At 41.8% G+C, this 16,616-nt stretch overlaps 1 long non-coding RNA gene across 1 annotated transcript in view; it reads right to left on the reverse strand.

Moving 5' to 3' along the window:
- Positions 1 to 3,412: 3,412 nt before the first annotated feature.
- LOC127490548 (uncharacterized) overlaps positions 3,413 to 16,616 on the reverse strand; it is a 37,870-nt gene continuing 24,666 nt past the window's right edge. Inside the window, exons 4-5 of the long non-coding RNA XR_007918545.2 lie at positions 7,436 to 8,595; positions 3,413 to 3,685 (exon numbers count right to left, since the gene is read on the reverse strand). This is a non-coding gene — a long non-coding RNA (uncharacterized lncRNA). The remainder of the gene's footprint in view (positions 3,686 to 7,435; positions 8,596 to 16,616) is intronic.

The following is a 16,616-nucleotide window of genomic DNA, read 5'->3' on the forward strand; positions in this document are numbered from 1 at the left end:
AGAGAGAGAGAGAGGTCTTCCATCTGCTGGTTCATTCCCCAATTGGCCACAATGGCTGCAGCTGCGCCAATTAGAAGCCAAGAGCTTCTTCAGGATCTCCCATTGTGGGTGCAAGAGTTCAAGGACTTGGGCCATCTTCCACTGCTTTCCTAGGCCATAGCACAGAGCTGAATTGGAAGTGGAACAGCTGGAAATCGAACCTGTGCCCATATGGGATGCCAGCACTGCCGGTGGTGGCTTCACCTGCTATACCACAGAGCCAGCCCCAATATGTATAATCTTAATTTTTACTTTCCTACTGATCTGTGTTCTTTTTTTAAAAAAATTTTTTAATTTTTTTATTTTTGACAAGCAGAGTGAACAGTGAGAGAGAGAGAGAGAGAGAGAGAAAGGTCTTCCTTTGCTGTTGGTTCACTTTCCAATGGCCGCTGCGGCCGGCCCACCATGCTGATCTGAAGCCAGGAGCCAGGTGCTTCTCCTGGTCTCCCATGCATGCGGGTACAGGGCCCAAGGACTTGGGCCATCCTCCACTGAACTCCCGGGTCACAGTAGAGAGCTGGCCTGGAAGAGGGGCAACTGGGACAGAATCCGGTGCCCCGACCAGGACTAGAACCCGGTGTGCCGGTGCTGCAGGTGGAGGATTAGCCTAGTGAGCCACGGTGCTGGTCTGGTCTGTGTTCTTTATTTGCTCTCCTTTCTTTTCTTTCCTTCCTTCCTCCTCCTTCTTTCCTCCTCCTTTCTTCCCCTTCCTTCCTTCCTTCCTTCCTTCCTTCCTTCCTTCCTTCCTTCCCTCCTTCCTCCTTCCTCCTTCCTCCTTCCTCCTTCCTCCTTCCTCCTTCCTCCTTCCTCCTTCCTCCTTCCTCCTTCCTCCTTCCTCCTTCTTTTTAAAAAGATTTATTTAGGAGGTAGAGTTACAGACAGTGAGAGAGAGAGAGAGACAGAGAGAAAGGTCTTCCATCTGTTGGTTCCCTCCCCAGATAGCCTTAACTGCTAGAGCTGCAATGATCCTGAGCCAGGAACTTCTTCCAGTCTCCTAGGAGGGTGCAGGGGCCCAAGCGCTTGGGCCATCTTCTACTGCCTTCCTAACTTTTTGCAGGGAGCTGAATTGGAAGAGGAGCAGCCAGCACAAAAACTGGTACCCATATGGGATGCAGGCACTGCTACAGGTGGAGGCTTAACCTACATTGCCACAATGCCAGCTCCTTGCATCCCTTCATGCCTTCTTTATCTTAAAAAAAATTTTAAGTGCGCACACACACACACACACACACGGGGGAGGTGGGGGAGAGAGAGTTCCTCTATCTACTGATTTATTCTCCAAAGACTTGCAATAGCTGGGATTGGGTCAGGTGGATGCAAAGATTCAGGAACTCACTGTGAGTTTTCCACATGGGTGGCAGGGACCAAAGTACTTGAGCCATCACCTGTGACCTCCCTGGGTGCACATTAGCAGGAAGTTGAAATCAGAAGTAGAGCCAAGACACAAACCCAGGCACTCTAATATGGGATGTGGGTGTCCCAAGTGACACTGTTCCAAACACTAGTCCCTCTTCCATGCTTCTTGAGTTTAACCAAAGAGATTTATTCCATTTTTCCTCTTCTTTTACTACCCTTTAAGGGCTATTTCATTTAAAATTTTTACTTATTATGTGAAAGAGAGAGAGAAAGACAGACAGATAGACAAAGATGTTCCATCCACTGATTTACTTCCCAAATGCCCACAACAGAGGGGCTGGACCAGGTCAAGTCCAGGAGCCCAAAACTCAATCCAGATCTGTCACATGGTAGTAGGAACCTCTCTGGTTGAGCCATCATCTCCTGCCTCCCATCAGGAATAGAGCTGGAATTTGAACCCAGGTATTCTAACATGAGATGAGTGCATTCCTAGTACACTGGAACAGCTCCACCAAATAGCCACTCCATTAATGGTAAATTTTAGACTTCATGTGACATTATTCCTATTATTTCACAGTCAATATTCAGTTAAACTGACATTTTACCGTTCCATTATTTTGCATTCTTCCTGCCTCTCAATGCTTCCTGGAATGATTTTCCTTTTTCTTTGAGGGATTCTCTTTTGTTACCCATATTTCTATTTGGTGTATGGATTTGTGCTGATCACAATTCTGTGTTTGTATTAAAGGGTAACTTGCCTTACATTCTGAAGGCTATTTTTGGTGGATGTAGAATTCTATATTAGGAGTTATTATCTTTTAACTCTTTGAAGATAGCATTCTGTTGTCTTCCTGGTCCCCCTCCACCCCCCTTTTTCCTATTGATAAATTGCCTGTGGTCTTGTTGTTCTTTTAAAGGTGATATATCTTTTTTAAAATTTCAGCCGATTTTAAGATTTTTCTCCTTGTCTTTGTTTTGCAGCAGTTTAACCATGATGTGCTTGGGTGTAGTTATCTTTTTTTTTTTTTTTTGTCTTGGAGCTTGTAGCACTGATTAGTATTTTTGTTTTTTAATCATTGTTGGGAAAGCTTTTGCCTTAATTTCTTCAAATATTGCTTCTGCTTTATTTCCTGCTCTTCTTGTGTCATTTCATCATATCCCATGTGTCTTGGGTGTGCTTTTCTGTATTTTTAAAAAATCATTTTGGTTCACTACGTTTCAGCCTGTGTACTTTCTTGTGATGTTCCGATTCACTAATTGTCTCCTCAGTTGTGTGTCACTCCTGGTAAGTCTACCAATTGTACACTCAGTTCATGATGTTTTATCTTTCAGTTATAGTCTTTTCATTTATTATCTACATTCCAGTTCTCTGCGGAGATCTCCTACCTTTTCATTTACTTGACTGAACTTAACAATGGTTTTCTTTTATGTTTTAGATGTTTCTTTTTTTTAAAAAACTTTTATTTAATGAATATAAATTTCCAAAGTACAACTTATGGATTACAATGGCTTCCCCCCATACCGTCCCTCCCACCCACAACCCTCCCCTTTCCCACTCCCTCTCCCCTTCCATTCACATCAAGATTCATTTTCGATTATCTTAATATACAGAAGATCAGCTTAGTATACATTAAGTATGGATTTCAACAGTTTGCTCCCACACAGAAACATAAAGTGAAAAATAATAGATGATTTTTTTAAATGATGATGAAATCAGAGCAGACCTATTGTCATGTTTAATCCCAGTGAGAGTCAAGTTGGGAACTGATAATTTCTTTTTTTTTTTTTTTTTACAGAGGATCAGTTTAGTATGCATTAAGTAAGGATTTCAACAGTTTGCACCCCCATAGAAACACAAAGTGAAATATATTGTTTGAGTACTCGTTATAGCATTAAATCTCAATGCACAGCACATTAATATTTTTATATCTCTTGTGAATTTGTTTCCATTATTTTTTTTCCTTTTTTCAGATACATCTTGTCCTCCTTTATTTTTTATTTATTTATTTATTTATTTATTTTAGTGCCAGGTATTGCTTATGATGGATTTTAGAGAAAATCTGAGGCTCTGGGCATTGTTATTTTTCTCCTGGGAAGATTTTCCTTAGTTTTTGCAGACAGCTCCTCTGGAAAGGTCAGCTTAATCCTTTCATCTGTTGAGAGGACTCATATCAGGGCTTCAGTGCTTGCAAAGCTGGTCTGTGTCCAGTGTATCCTCACTCTTTTGGTGCAGTGTTTCACTGTGGCCCTTCTCTTTGGGAGAACTTGAGCTCAAATGTCTCCCCTAGACCTGTGAGAATGAAGAAAATTGTGCTTACTCTGTTGGCCTCTCGTTTGTCCTATTTTCAGAAAATGTCCATTCTACCTAAAGCAATTTACAGATTCAATGTGATCCCAGTCAAAATACTAAGGACATTCTTCTCAGATCTAGAAAAAAATGATGCTAAAATTCATATGGAAACATGAGACCCCCAAATAGCTAAAGCAATCTTATACAACAAAAACAAAGCTGGTGGCAATACCAGATTTCAAGCCGTAGTACAGGACAGTTATCATCAACACAGCCTGGTACTGGCAAAAAAAAAAAAAAAAAAAAAAAAAAGAATACCACTAACAAAAAAACAAATGGGTAGACCAATGAAACAGAACAGAAACTCCAGAGATCAATCCATGCATATACAACTGACCTATGTTTGACAAAGGAGCTAAAATGAATCCCAGGAGCAAGGACAGTTTTCAACAAATAGTGCTGGAGAAACTGCATCTCTGCATGAGGAAGTGTGAAACAAGAATCCTACCTTACACCTTACACAAAAATTCATTCAGTATGAACCAAAGACCTACATTTATGACCCGATACCATCAAATTACTACAGAACATTGGGGAAACTCTGCAAGACATTGGCATAGGAAAAGACTTCTTGGAAAAGACCCCAGAAGCACAGGCAATCAACAATAAAATTGTCAAATGGAGTTACATCAAGCTGAGAAGCTTCTACACTGCAAAGGAAACACTCAGTAAAGAAGAAACAACTGACAGAATGAGAGAAAATATTTGCAAACTATGCTAATGATAAAGGATTAATACCCAGAATCTATAAAGAGTGTAAGAAATTCAATAACAACAAACCAAGCAATCCAGTTAAGAAATGGGCAAAGGACTTGAACAGATATTTTTCCAGAGAGGAAATTCGGATGGCTAATAGACACTTGAAAAAAATGCTCAGAATCACTAGCCATCAGGAAAATGCAAACCAAAACCATAATGAAGTTTTATCTCAATCCAATTAAAAATGGCTTTCATGCAGAAATCAACAAATGCTGGCAAGGATGTAGAGGAAAAGGTACCCTAACCCATTGTTTTTGGAAATGTAAACTGGCACAGCCACTGTGGAAGACAGTATGGAGATACCTTAGAAATCTGAATATAGACTTATCATATGACCCAGCCATCCCACCCCTGGGAATTTACCCAAATGAAAATAAATCAGCATATGAAAGGGTGATCTGTACCTCCAGGTTTATTGCAGCTCAGTGTACTACAGCTAAGATATGGAATCAACTCAGATGACCATCAACTGATGACTGGATAAATAAATTATGGTGTATATATACACTTGGAGTACTATTCAGCTGTAAAAAAAAATGAAATGCTTTCTTTTGCAATAAAATAGATGCAACTGCAAGCCATTTTTCTTAGTGAAATAAACCAGTCCCTCAAAGACCGATATCATATGTTTTCCCTGATCTAGGACAACTAAAGCGTACCTAAAATGTAATATATTGGAGTGAAATTGACATTTTGAGAATTGATTATATTTATAGGCCTTTGATTATATTTATAGGCCATTGAGAAACAATGTTTTTTTCCTTCATACTGTTTGTTGAATTCTTTACTTAGTGTAGGGTTAACTTTTTGAGTATAAAGTAAACTGAAAATAGATCTCTGTAAAACTTAAGAGTGGGAATAGGGGAGAGAAGAGGAAGAAGGGTTGGAGCATGGGCAGGAGTGAGGGTAGTGTGGAAAGTATCACTAAATCTGTATATATGAAATACATGAAACTTGTATACCTTAAATAAAAAAAAACCTGGCAATTTGCCTTCAGGGGAAAAGTTGCCCAGGTTCTGAAATTACCTCTCCAGGTATCCCCTCTCCTAGATCTTGGTCCCACGATCTCTCACTTCCTTTTTAGTTCTTTGGGGCCTGCATATATTTCAAACATACATATTAAAACATCCTTAATTGTTCTCACAGGAAGATTATTCCAATGGCAGGCATCATCCATTGCTGGAAGAGGAACTTCTCTTTTCTTCTCTATTCATACAAATATTTACAGATAAATGACTCAAAGAATGGAGAATTTTCCTAGAATTATGGGTGCTTTTGTTTCTCACTTGGATGTATGCCTTTTTCTTTTCTTTCTTTCTTTTTTTTTTTTTGACAGGCAGAGTGGACAGTGAAGAGAAAGACAGAGAGAAAGGTCTTCCTTTGCCGTTGGTTCACCCTCCAATGGCCGCCGTGGCCAGTGCGCTGCGGACTGCGCACTGCGCTGATCCGATGGCAGGAGCCAGGAGCCAGGTGCTTTTCCTGGTCTCCCATGGGGTGCAGGGCCCAAGCACCTGGGCCATCCTCCACTGCACTCCCTGGCCACAGCAGAGAGCTGTCCTGGAAGAGGGGCAACCGGGACAGAATCCGGCGCCCCGACCGGGACTAGAACCCGGTGTGCCGGCGCCGCTAGGCGGAGGATTAGCCTAGTGAGCCGCGGCGCCGGCCCTTTTTCTTTCTTTTTTAAAAAAATATTTATTTCTTTATTTGAAAGTCAGAGTTAGAGAGAGGAGAAACCGAGAGAGAGAGGTCCTCCATCCACTGGTTCACTCTCCATTTGGTCGCAGCAGCCAGAGCAGATCCAAAGTCAGGAGCCAGGAGCTTCTTCCTGGTCTCCCACGTGAGTGCAGGGGCCAAAGGACTTGGGCCATCCTCCACTGCTTTCCCAGGCTGTAGTAGAGCACTGGATTGGAAGTGGAGCAGCCAGGACTTGAACCAGAGCCCATGTGAGATGCCGGAACTGCAGGTGGTGGCTTTACCTGCTATGCCATAGTGCCGGCATTGATGTATGTCTTCTGAGAAGGACATGAATTGCTATTATTTATTAAAATTAACATTTATACATAGGTCATTAAAATTAATATATCAACTGACACTAAAAGCAGCATTTATTTATAATTGTTTAAGAATATTATAACTATTAATATATATATATATGCCAAAATATCACTTCAAATCCTTTCTTCTTTACAATTTTTTAGGCTGTGCCTTTATTTCTTGTACTGACATAACTCTGACCATGATAAGCAAATGTTCATAGCATTTAATTTTCATGAAATACTTTGAGGAAGTGTAGCCTCCATGTATTTTTCTTTTTTTTTTCTGAAGATTTATTTTATTTATTTGAAAGAGAGTTACAGAGAGAGGTAGAGACAGAAAGAGAGAGAGGTTTTCCATCCGTTGGTTCACTCCCCAGATGGCTGCAACTGCCAGAGCTGTGCCCATCCAAAGCCAGGAGTCAGGAGCTTCTTCCAGGTCTCCCACGTGGGTGCAGGGGCCCAAGGGCTTGGGCCATCTTCTGCTGCTTTCCCAGGCCACAGCAGAGAGCTGGATCAGAAGAGGAACAGCAAGGACTAGAACCGGCGCCCATATGGGATGCTGGCGCTTCAGGCCAAGGCTTTAACCCACTGCACCACAGCTCCAGCCCCGTCATGTATTTTTCTTAACGCCATGAGTATCATTCCAGTCCACTTCATTAACTTACCATTATTACCTAGAATTAAAACTATTGCCAAGGCTTATAGATTTCTTGTTGTGTCTAAAAGGTATAAAGTTAAAATGACATATAAAATGGTGAAAAATAATGATATCATTAGAAGATATACTTGGTATTTTTCTATAGAAGTTTTTCCTTCAGCTCAGAAAAGACCTAAGAAGAATTTTGCTTCAGAATATTACACTGAACTTTGCCTGTCTTTAAAAGCTTCCTCTCACCCTGTATAGATTGGTTTCTGCTCTTCCTTTATGTGAAATCCATTTATCAAACTCCACATGCACTTCCTTTCCCAGAATAATGCCTGTGTGTCATCGGTAGCAACAGTATTGATCTTTAATTATATTAGACTCCAGTGAGTTGAAATCCTGTGAACCTGTGAGAATATCTCTGTTATCACTGATAAACTTTTAGAAAAGGTATGTTAATAAATTACAATTATAGGCATCTTAATCAAAAACATGATAATGTAGGAGGAAGCCAAATTTTAATTGAAGATTGTTAACAAAAATGGAAAATGTCCAAGATGTTTTGATGGCTAGGCAATGTCAAGTATGTAAAAATAGAAAATTACAAAGGGTTCTTTTTTCTCTGAAATGAAAAGTTTCAGGCATTAATGAACTAGAAGACAATCTTCTCTGAAAATGGCACTAATAATTTATGGGACACCAGTCATGTTATTAAAAATTATAGGGATTAATCTAGATTTTTGTGAAAGGTCATGGTGTAGAACTCGTATAAAATAAAATGCCATCTCTGGAAAATTACTTGGAGGCCGCAGAGCCATCCTCTCTCATTTTGTATTTGAGATGCAAATAGTTATTTCCTGCATCAAGTTGGGGGTAGGGTGATTTCATGACAGCTTCTAGAATAGCAGACGGCTTAGAGCAAATGCTCTGTAAATAGTAATTTCTTTTCTTCTTTCCCTAGCACACAGAGACTTAGTTTCTTCATCCTTGGAATGGGCACATGCTGATTGGTTATGCTGATCATCTAATCTATGAGAAAAAGCAACCCCTAAATCTCAGGGACAAAAAACAGCCAAGACTTATCTCATTGTGTGTCCTCAGTGGACAGCTGGAGCTCTCCTCCTTCTGCCATGACCTGCAGTTGTACCTGTGGCTGGGGCTCCATTCCATGTGGCTCTTTTTCATGAGTCTTCATGTTGGAATCCAGGCTGAAGGTAACATATCATCTAAGACATACTGTTCAGGAAGCGGAGATTAAAAAAAACAAGAACAGGGCTCTTAAATAAGCAGGAGCTTATTTAAGTGAGTGCGCTGTCATTTCTGCTGACATTTCTTGGCAAGTGGGCTCCGTGAGATGGGCTATGCTTGCAGGAGTCATGATAAACAGCAAGGATGTGTAATTGTCTTGCAGGCTAGAAAGCAAAAGTTGGTAATGATAATATGAGCTCCCATGCAGTTGACGGTATTTAAATTAAAAAAATATTTAAGAGGCAGAGAAAGAGAGGGAAGGATACACACACACACACACACACACACACAGAGCGCACTCATTCCCAACAACTGGCTCATTCCCCAATTTCTGGCAATTGCCCCTGGCTGGCGCTGAAGCCAGAACTCAGTCTAGGCCTCCCATGTGGATGGCAAGAACTCAACTACTTGATCCATGACCATCGTCTCTCAAGGTTCTGCATTTTTAGGAGACTGGAATCAGGAGCCAGGATAAGAATTGAACCCAGGTACTCCACTGTGGGACATGAGCATCCTTCCTGGTATCTTCACTGCTTGGCCAAATGCCTGCCGCTTGACAAGTATTTTAATACGGTCCTTTTTTTTGGGGGGGGTGTCTCTTGTGCTTTCTCAATTCAAACCTTGCAAAATTGCAAGATATTGTATTTGCTCTATTTTCTATGACCAGCCTGAGTTTTAGTTTGTATTGGATTAACAATAGCAGATCACTTTTGGGTTATCCAGGAAGTGTGTTTTTGAAGCAGCATCAAACTGAGAACTATCTGTGGTAATTTGTTCTCCTTTGAATCAGATTGTCTCTTGACAAATGTGCTGGAAGGGGAACACGATGCGTAGGGACTGCTGTCTTCTTTGCCTCTGAAAGTGGTCTTGTAGGCCCTCAACTTAATCATCAGGGAAAGTAGATGGAGAAGAGTGGTTGATGGTACATGTCTTAGTCTGTTGGGACTATAGCAAAATACCATAAACTGGGTGGATGATGAACAACAGGAATTTATTTCTTACAGTTCTGGAAGCTGCTAAGTCCAAGATCAAGGTGCTGGCAGGTTTTGTGGCTGCAGAAGACCTGCTTTCTATTCCCTGGATGGCATCTTCTTGCTATGTCCTCATCTGGGGGAAGGCAGCTCTACAGAGGCCCCTCTATCGGGGACACTAATCCCATTCATAAGTGCTCTCCATTCATGGCGAATCACTTCCCAAAGGCCCCACCTCCTACTACCATCACCTGTAGGGGACAGGATTTCAACACAGTAATTTTGGAAGGAGAGGACACAAACATTCAAAGCATTGCAACACATAAAGGTGATAAGCCATAAGAACAGAGGTCTTTCCACTATGTCTTTAAAAAAATGTTTTAAAGCTCAGTTTAACAATTAACAGGGCATAAAACATCCCTCAAGAACTTTCTTAAAGATTTATTTATTTCCTTTTTTTAAAGCTTTAAGAATAAAGTGCTTTTTTAACTTTATTTTTTTAAACGATTTATTTTATTTATCTGAAAGACAGAGTTACAGAGAGGTAGAGATGGAGAGAGGTCTTCCACCTGCTGGTTCACTCCCCAGATGGCCGCAATGGCCAGAGCTGTGCCAATCCGAAGCCAGGAGCCAGGAGCTTTCTCTGGGTCTCCCCTGCAGGTACGGGGGGCCAAGAACTTGGGGCACCTTCTTCTGCTTTTCTCAGACCATTAGCAGGGAACTGGATAATAAGTAGAGCAGCTGGGACATGAACCAGCACCCATATGGGATGTGACGTTACAGGTGGTGGTTTAACCTGGTACACCACAATGCCAGCCCTAAAATTGTCTTTTTTTTTTAAGATTTGTTTATTCATTTTGAAGGTCAGAGTTAGAGAGAGAGATAGGGAGAAACTCCCCAAAAGGCTGCAACAGCCAGCACTGGGCTAGGCAGAAACCAGGAGCTAGTGCTTTATCTGGGTTTCCTACCTGTGTGGCATGTGCCCAAACACTTAGGTCATCTGCTGCTGCTTTCGCAGGAGCATTAGCAGGGAGGTGGATTGGAAGTGGAGCAGCTGGGCCACAAACTGGCACCCATTTGGGATGCTGGCCTTGGAGGCAGTGGCTTTATCTGCTACACCACAACGCCGGCCCTCAAGTTTTATTTTTAAGAAGAGGAAGGCTCTGTGTCAAAGGGGTAGGATTAGGGAAAAGAAAAGGGAAGAGAAGGAAATTAGTATTTGGTCTCTTATTTCTCTTCTGCTTCAAAAATGCACTTCAGCTTCACAGCAGTTCTTCAATGGATGATGGGTGAAGAGTGACTGAGCCAGGAGACAGATGACCCAGAAGCAGCTCCTGGCTCCTGGCTTCGGATCGGCACAGCTCCGGTCATTGCGACCATCTGGGGAGTGACCTCTCTCATGTCACTTTTCTCATGCCAGAGCACTGGATGACCTCTCCAGATTCTTTACTGTCAAGTCTGTCATCTGTGTCTGATGAGTAGTGAGTTCATGTATGTTCACATATGAAGTGGCTACGACCGGAAAGAATAATCCAGCCCCCTAATATAAAAGGAATTCTAAGAAGAAGTCATTTTGCCAAGGATCCCTCCCATGGAGGCAACCTGCATTGCCTGTTTCTAGCACAGCATTTTTGGAGTATCTAAGGCATTTATAGACATACATTTAAATAAATATATTTCTCCCTTTTATACACCAATGTATCTATTCTCCACTTCATTTGATATATCTGTGATATCATTCCATGTAAATATACCAAGGGTTCCCTCCCATCTCCTTTTGACTGTGGCTTTGCAGATACATGTATTCCCTAACCTGCTCTTAGGTAGTGTTTTTGTTTCTGGAACTCTATATGGAGTCTTTTCTATCTCAAGAACTCTGTTTCAGTCAAAGGACAATCATTAGGGGACCTCAGGAGTTGTAAGTGATTTGTGTTTGTTGCTGGGTTAAATCATGTTTGTTTTCTTGTACACAGCCACACCTTCAAAGTGCCTTTGTTTGCTCTGGGAGATCACAGGGAGCAGGGAAGCAGAGTCTGTACTGCAGCACAAAGGGAAAGAAGGTTCCTGGAGAAAGCGTCCAGGTGCGAGTAGCCCTAAAACAGAAGGGAAGGCAGGCAAAGCCTGGATGGATGTGGGGTTACCGGAGCTCCTGGAGGTGAAGAGGGCGGAGGGGGGCAGAGTAATGATGTGACAGACAGCTGAGGCCAGAGGTCGGCATGCTTGCCTGATGCACTCACCTCCTCCTTCCTCATCCTTCAGAAAAGCCATATGGGTAGAAAGAGAACTATTTTTTAATGCAAATAGGAAGCAAATGTCTGCTGTGAGCGCTATTCAATGGAGAACCATTTCAAATTACAGAGTATGAAATGGTATGTCATTTGAGTGAATTACCTAGTAAATGTCAGCCATGACCTAATGATGCATTTCCTATATATAGGTAGGCAGTGTCACTCTGCTGTCAGGAGGGCCCTATCCTCCTCCCCTCTTTCTTTGCCTCCCTTGTCCTGCTGTGGTGAGGGGTCAGGTGGAAGTTATCAAGGACAGTGACCCTGGGTAGCCTTCATAACGATTGACTCCTGGCCATGACTTCATTAACACCTTGTCTGGAGTTCTCCTGAGATTAATCAACCCCGGGCAATAATCCTACAGTTTAGTAATCACATCATGTCTATTTCCATAATACTCAAGAAGAGGAGTTATTAAGGAATGTATACAGGAATGGGCATTTGGCACAGTGGTTAAGACACTGCTTGGGATGCTCATATCCCACATCAGAGTGTTTGCATTAAAGTCCCAGTTCCATTCCCAATGCTAGCTTCCTGCTAATGCACACCAGGGGGCAGCAGGTCGGGAGGCAGCCATAGTTGGGTCCCCGCCACCTATGGGGGAGACCTGGATTGAGTTTCTGCCTCCCGGCTTTGGTTTGGCTCAGCCCTGACTGTTGTGGGCCTGTGGGTAGTGAGTCAGTGGATTCGAGCTCTGTATGTTTGTCTCCATCTTTCTCTCTGCCTCTCACATAACATAAAAATAAAAAAGGAATGTGTACAATTTTTTCTCTTAATTCTTCTGGGTAGAAATTTTATAGATGGCAAACAGTGGCATAAACGTTTAAAATGAGATTTTAAGGCTGTTCTCTGTATAATACACTCCATTTAGATGTAAGAATTTTACTGGAGCCCACTTGGTCTGAGTTTTTAAAATATCTTTTCTTTAGAAGAAATTGCATCTGCTAGTAAGTGGGTGCAGATATCCTTGAATCTTTTTGGCACTGCTCATCTATCTGCTTTAAAGCTTAGGAGTACCCTGCAGGAGTTTATACCTCAAACCATTTAACTTGAGCTTCTCGTGCTTTCAACACAATAGATCTTCTGAAGTTGTCTTCTGTGAACTCTCCAGGAAACATAAATTTTACAGAGTCGTGTCCTCTAGAAAATGCCGTGGCATTTCCCAAGACCACAGTGCGTTCTTTCTAGCAGAGTGGGGACTAGACAATGGGTTTCAAAACTATCAGAAACCTTTGTAACTGGCTTTTTGTTTGACACCTTCCCTTGACACAGGGTTCCCAACTCTATTTTCTCCCTCAACTCTCTGCAGTTGGAGTTCTGGAGTTCAGGACCAGTTAAATGCTTGAGATTTCAGTTGGGGACACGGGAAGCAGCAGTCTCCGCCTCCCTATTTTGGGAAACTCAGAATTAAGCCTTGTTTCAGGCTGGATTTTGGATGTGTCTTCCCTGGGGCCAGTTTCTGCAGTGGGTAGCTTACCATCAGGCTACATTTGATGTCCAGGATAATGAGGCATCTCTGGATGTCAGTCCAGTTCCTCTCTCTGCTGGCCTTGTGTTACCTTGGCTTCATGCCTCAGCTTATGTGCTTTGAAATTTACATGTGACTGTTAATACAGCCCAGTGGGGAGGAGTTTATGATTTAGAGTCAAGATGGCATGAGTTTTGGTTCTGGTTCTACAGTTCACCAGCAACGTGACCACAAGAAAGGTGTCAACCTCTCTATAGGTCTCAACTTTTCTCATCTTTAAAGTGGGTATAATAATAGTACCTGTCTTATAGTGTGACTAAAGGATTGAGTAAAGGATTCATGTCAAATGTTTGGTGCCCAGTGATTTCCCAGTAAGTGTTGTTATTATTATGACTCAGATGTTGACTATTTGGTCCAACCAGTATAGGTAGATATAACTCTAAAGCTCCTATGGGTAGAGACTTATGGTAGGTCCACTGGATATATTATTTGTTAAATGAGAAAATAATGGGGTGCCACTGTCATATAGCTGGCTTTCAAATTAGAGGTTGGAAAAAGGGCCAGAATGGTTTCTCTAGCAGTATTTTTGTTTGTCTTCTACTGAGTAGGTTCTTGTCAGTGATATAATAAGATATAGTTTCTATTTCATTCTTTTTTTTCTTTAAAAAAAGGCATCTTAATATACTTAACAGCTTTCTCCAGAATGTCCTAATGTTTGATTTATGATCTTCTTATATCTTTGTATCGCTGAGGGAGTAGGAGATATTTAGCTGGCTTTTTTTTTTTAATTATACTTTTGGATATAGATTTACATGAGTCGTAAGAAATAGATCCCTTGTATTCTTTACCAAGTTATCCTTCAGTGATAATGGCAAGATCACAGCTAGAATTTTCTATAAACACAGTGCAGACCATAACCATTTTATCATCACAAGATCTTTTGGTTGGAGAGCCCCAAACTAGTGGGCCTTTTTACTCTGCGCTATTAAATAATAATTTGTGGCAGCCTATGGCCTTGGATTGGACATCTGTACTGACCCAATAGCCCAATCCAATATAGAGTCTGATTGTAGTAACTAGGTTTGGTTGGTTGCAGGAGGCTCTCTAACCAGGTAAGTGATTGGGCTGGGAGTGATTAATGAATTAAGTTCTACCCAATTGGTTGATTCAGTAGGCTGTAGTGAGGTTGTTTTCTGGTTCTCATTTCTGTTTTCCTAGAAATGTTGTCTGATCACGTTGTTGGAGTTCTGAGAACTTGCTATGGTTCTGGGAGCTGCTCAGTCTGCAAATTGATTTTGTTTCACGCTAGTAAATTATATTAAATTTAATTGGTCTAAGGAAATTTTCCTTTTACAGTGCCATTGCTGGTTTTAGGTGGCTGGCTTCCTCAGTTCCTCGTCTGAGGTATATGAGACAGAAAGGAGATTGAGAGAGCTCACCTTTGTGTTATATCCTAGTTTGTCTATCTCCTTTTTTCTGCCATTCAGCATCTTGTTTTAGTTGATTGACATTTTTCAGGGTTTTTGGATGTACTTAGTGGAAGGGCTATGGGAAATCGCATCATCTCCTTCTTCCTAGAAGTGGAAGTCCATGTCATTGGTTTTTTTAAATCGCTGCCTTTTCTTCAAGTTCTCTGCTGTGGCCCGGAAGTGCAGTGGAGGATGGCCCAAGTGCTTGGGCCCTGCACCCCATGGGAGACCAGGATAAGCGCCTGGCTCCTGGCTTCGGATCGGCACGGTGCGCCGGCCGCAGCGCGCTGGTTGCGGTGGCCATTGGAGGGTGAACCAATGGCAAAGGAAGACCTTTCTCTCTGTCTCTCTCTCTCACTGTCCACTCTGCCTGTTAAAAAAAAAAAAAAAAAAAAGAATATAGTGTCTCAGTGCTTTAGTCAAGACCATTCTAGGGGGCCGGAGCTCACTTGGTTAATCCTCTGCCTGCGGCGCTGGCATCCCATATAGGCACCGGGGGCTAGTCCCAGTTGCTCCTCTTCCAGTCCAGCTCTCTGCTGTGGCCCGGGAGTGCAGTGGAGGATGGCCCAAGTGCTTGGGCCCTGGACCCACATGGGAGACCAGGAGGAAACACCTGGCTCCTGGCTTTGGATCGGCGTAGCTCTGGCTGTAACGACCATTTGGGGGGTGAACCAATGGAAGGAAGACCTTTCTGTCTGTCTCTCTCTCACTGTCTAACTCTATCTGTCAAATAATAATAAAAAAAGACCATTCTATTACCATCCTCTTATATACATGTGAAAAAGAGCTACACATTACAGTCTCGACACTCCTAATAACAAAAAGAGCTTGGATTTTCATTGTTTAGTAATAACACATATGTGTGTTCCTGACCTTGTCTTTTTGTGGCTTCAGGAACATCATTCTGGAAAGGTTGGCCTGGGAAAATTGTTAAGTGACCAAATTCCACTATTGAAAAAATATTTTTGTTATGTATTCTCTTTCAAATGTTACAACTAGAAGACTATTTATTACTTCTAATAACATGCCAGCCAGAATTCGATATAGATATCGGTGGGCTGGAGACAACTGGTATTGGTTTGTTGAGGAATCATTGTTTTCAGTAATTAAGCATAGCTGTTATTAAGCATTAAGTTATAGGGCACTTCAGTGAGTTACACTGACAACAGAGGTGCCAGGTCCTGAAAACTCACTACTTCCTAGTTATTTTACTATGTTTCGCTATTCTCTATATCCTTGAGGTTATTTACACTTGTTCTAGCTGTGTGGTGGGGATACTCTACGCTGGCATCTACAATGCATCTGTTCCCCAAGATCAGACCAGCACTGTGTTCAGTGCTGCCATACTGGTATCTGGAAATGAGCCATTGTGGGAGCATTTATGCCACAGAAATCGGAGAATGTTGCAAATCAGGGCTTTACTCCTGGAAAGTCTGTTGTTAAACATTTTCTAGAACACCACTGGGCATGCAGCATTTTTTTTAGACTCTCTCCATCCCTGAAGATAATTTTTCTTATTCTCCAAAACTTGCCCTATCTCAGAAACTTTGGAATTTATAGACCTAAATTACTTGCATTTTGTATAACATAATAGCAAGATAAGAAGAAATATCTCTTTAAGGTTTGCAAGCCACAGTTTGAAACAGATGGATTTCCTTTATTTTGCCTTTTGAAGAAGGCTTGACCAATGGAGCTGATGTTATGTTCAGATTAACCACGTGAGCAGAAACCCTGGGGGAGGGGGAAGACAAATGACTTGCTTTTCAATGCAGTTGTTCTGGCTGTTGCCTTTAATTACACTCCTGCTGGACTGATAAGGAAACTGGCATCTGACGGCTGTGAAGAGCTGCCACACGAGGAAGCTCTATTATTTCTTTTTGGATATGAGCAATGTCTTGTGCCCTAAGCAACCTAGATGTGAATTATTTTTGTTAATTGTGACTGTTCTGTTTCTAATAGGTCTAGGGCCTTAATTTTCTTAAAGCTACATGT

The sequence above is a fragment of the Oryctolagus cuniculus genome, chromosome 1 (genome assembly GCF_964237555.1).
Source record: "Oryctolagus cuniculus chromosome 1, mOryCun1.1, whole genome shotgun sequence".
Classification (NCBI taxonomy): Eukaryota; Metazoa; Chordata; class Mammalia; order Lagomorpha; family Leporidae; genus Oryctolagus; species Oryctolagus cuniculus.